This window comes from Arachis duranensis, chromosome 1 (assembly GCF_000817695.3).
Source record: "Arachis duranensis cultivar V14167 chromosome 1, aradu.V14167.gnm2.J7QH, whole genome shotgun sequence".
NCBI lineage: Eukaryota > Viridiplantae > Streptophyta > Magnoliopsida > Fabales > Fabaceae > Arachis > Arachis duranensis.
In genome coordinates, this window is record NC_029772.3 from 103636417 (window position 1) to 103640334 (window position 3918).

Below are 3918 nucleotides of genomic sequence, written 5' to 3' on the forward strand. Positions count from 1 at the left end.
ACCCCAATCAATAACTATTGCAATTCTGCAAAATGATTGCAAAAACATATATTTAAATTTAAATTTAAAAATAATATTCTTACAGTTCTGTTACGTTACCAACAGCATATCTACTACGGTTACACTACGTTACCAACAGCATATCTGCCAACTTCTGCCAACTCTTATTTATAATTGTGTTTTATGGAAGTGTGTTCGTGGATGTGTCTAATAAAAATGTCTTTTTTATAAATGTGTTTAATAAAAGTGTCTTTATAGATATATTTTTCTAGATGTGTCTCTTTATATATGTATTTAAAATATATTAATTATTAGACACATCTACGAACACACTTCGAAGAAATATAAATAAGAGTTGGTAGAAATTGGCGGATAATATATTGGTACCCTATACTTTTCCATATTCTTAAAATAGTATTATTATAGTTTAAAATTTAAAAATAATTTATTTTTATTTTTATTTTGTTTTTTCAAATTCTTCTTCTTTTCATGTTTTTCTGCTGCTCTTATGTTGTTTTTATTTCTTCTTTGTTTCACCTTTTTTTCCTTCTTGTAATAGCAAAATCAAAAAGAAGACGAGAAAATCGAAAAAGGGAGAAAAATAAAAAAATTAAAAAAAGATAAAATATAGAAAAAATAAAAAAAATAAAAGAGAAAAAAAAGGAAAAAAATACATAAATTTCAGTAAAAAAATACAAAAAATGTATGAAATTAAATACAAAAATTTTGAAAATTGTGCATAAATAATTACATATACAAAATTAAAAAACACAGAAACTTCTAGCCACAAAATAAAATACAAAAAATGTGCTACACAAAGTCACAAATAACAAAAATTTTGTAAAAGAAATAACTCAACCTAATATATATTCCAAAAAATAAATACATAATTATGTTTTAATAAACACCAAAATATAAAAGTTACATATTTTTTTTCCTATGTGTTCCTTTCATTTGTGGTTCTCTTTCAATATTTATGTGTTTATCATAATAAAAAAAGGAGAAAAAAATATGACACATATATTATGTGTTTTTTCATCTAAAAAGTTTTTTGTGTTTTTCTTCAAAAAATTTTACATTTTCTTTAAATGTTTCTTGTGAGAAAATTTTTCCTTAAGATTAAAAAAAAATGAACAATATAGAAATTTTTGTAACAAAAATTAGAAAAATCTCATTAACATGAAATACATAAATTATTAACTACTATAAAATAAAAGCTGTTGTTATAAAAACAAAGAAATTTCATAAAAAAAGAAACTTAACCTGATATAATATATCCTACCAAAACTAAACATAAAATTATATTTTAATAAATACATAAATCCAATTTTTTTGTGTATTTTATAATATTTCTCTTCCAAATTAAAATATCCGTGTTCAATATAAAAAGCTTATGTGTTTATTATCAAAGAGAAAAAAACAAAAGAAAAATTATAAATATCAGATAATTTCTGTGTTTTTGTTTCTTCTAGAAATTTATTTATTTTTTAGTTAAAAATTTATGTATTTTTTAAAACAATTTGTTATAAGAAAATTTGTCTTTAAAATTTTGAACTTTATGCATTTTCTTTATGAAGATTTGGATGTGCTGCAAAATATATATATTACGTAAGTTATAAATATAAAGGCATGAAATATTCTTAATCACTGCAAGTTTACAAGAGATGACCATATAAGAAAATAAATAACATGAACAATGAAAATGCATGGATGAAAATTTTTCAAAAGATTAATGATATGATTGAATGGTGACGTAGGAAAAAGAAAGGAGAACGAGGAAATTGCGTGACAATTGTATGTTATAACTTATAAATGAATTAACGATACTGATGGATGAACAATGATAAAAAAAAGATGAAGAAGAATTATTGAGGGTCAAACGAGAAAAGCGTTAAAAAAAAAAACTAAAAATAAATTGGATTAATTGTAGTTATCATGGGATTTGATATTATTAGCTAAAAATATTATAAAAGAAAATAAAAAAAATTCAAAATATTTAAATGGGATCAATTGCATATTGTTATTTAAAAATGTGAAAGGTGGATATAAAATAATTAAGATATATTATATAATTGAAATATATTCAAAAATAAAACTTACATATGAATTATGTATTATATTGATTGGGTTATATTACATATATAATTTTATATTCATATATTAGTGTGTAAAATAATTTTATACAAACAACTAATTATACGATATCCATATTAGTAAAGTTATTAATTTTAAAATTTAGAGTATATATTCATTTTGGTTCTTAAAAAATTTCAGATTGGACAATTTAGTCCCCAACTAAAATTAATTACTCGATTGATCCCTAACAATTAATTCCGTCAGTCACTTAGGTCCTTTATTCCATTAATTCTAAAGGAGGACAAAATAGTCCCTGACAACTCTAACAGGGGACAAAATGATCCCTGATCTCATTTGTTCGGAAACAACACTGTTCTCTCCCAATTTTCATCATATCTCGCGTAACACTAACAGTCTAGCACTGTAACTTCAAACTACAAAATGCACACTCTATAAATTTAATGTTCACAAGAAAAAAAATCTTCCACAGGTTGAGTTGCTGATGTGATTTGTAATTTTAGAAAGATTGAATACTAGAAATAGATTATGTAAGTTTAAAATTGTACTAGAAGTGGAATCTTTTTGTGTCTTATGTAAGGATAGATTGGAGACAGTACATCACTTATTTTTTTCATGTGATCGTATATGAAAGTTGTGGGGATTAATCTTGGTGGATTGGAGTGTGATTTGGTTTTGGCCAGGAACCACCAAAGAATGCTTTAGGGTGTGGATGGATGGAAAGATAAGGAAAGATATGAAGGAAGTGTGGATGGTGTTATTTTTTTCTGTAATATAATGCACATGGAAATGTAGAAATAACATTGTCTTTAATAATGGAGTGTTGGTATTAGAGAAGTTAAAGGAGGAAGTTGTAGAATGCACAAATCGATGGTATCAAGATCGACAATATAGGAGTAATTGATGTACTTATGAGTGCAAATATCAAGTCTAAGGTGAATAAGAAGACATATGAAGTTGATCTTTGATGCATGATTTACTGATCTATGAAAAAGGCCAATAATTCTGCTGAGTAAAAGTTGGAAGGAGAATAATCATGATTTGATGTTGTATAACTGATCGGGTTCATCTTGAAGTATCTTTGGAGGAGCTAAAATCATTATATTCTTTTGCTCCCTGTTTGCTGTTTTATACTAGTTTTTATGTTTTTTTTATAGTTATTGCTCTGTTTTTGTTACTGTTTTTTGGAACTATGCCCACTTTGTTTGGAATTGGGTGGAGATGTAATTATCTAAAAAAAAAATCATCAACTTGTTCTCAACCAATTCATACTCAGAAAACTAATGCCTATGTCTCTCAACTAGTTGTTGTCTTCGATGGATCCCATAAATCCAGATAACAAGTCATTTGTTAAGACTCCAGAAAAGAAGGAATGAAGCTAAAAATTTATGAAGTGTGTGGTCCATGACATGTTGAGGTAGGTGCAACACGTGTGACAATTACACCATGGCTTAATCTTGGAGCTAAAGAGGAGGAAGGAAAAGATGGAAAAGAAGACTGTGAAGGTGAAGAAAGAGAGTATGAATGTTAAGGTTATGCAAGATATCATAAAAATTAGGAAAGAACAGTGTTGTTTTCGAATAAAGATGTTAGAGATCATTTTGTCTCTTGTTAGAGTTGTCAAGGATTATTTTGTCCCATGTTAGAATTTTTAGGGACCATTTTGTCTTCCGTTAGAGTTGACGGAGTCAAGGACCTAAGTGACTGACGAAATTAATTGTTAAGGACCAATCGAGTAATTAATTTTAGTTGGGGACTAAAATGTCTGGTTTAAAATTCTTTGAGGACCAAAATGAATATATACTCTAAAATTTATTACTTAAA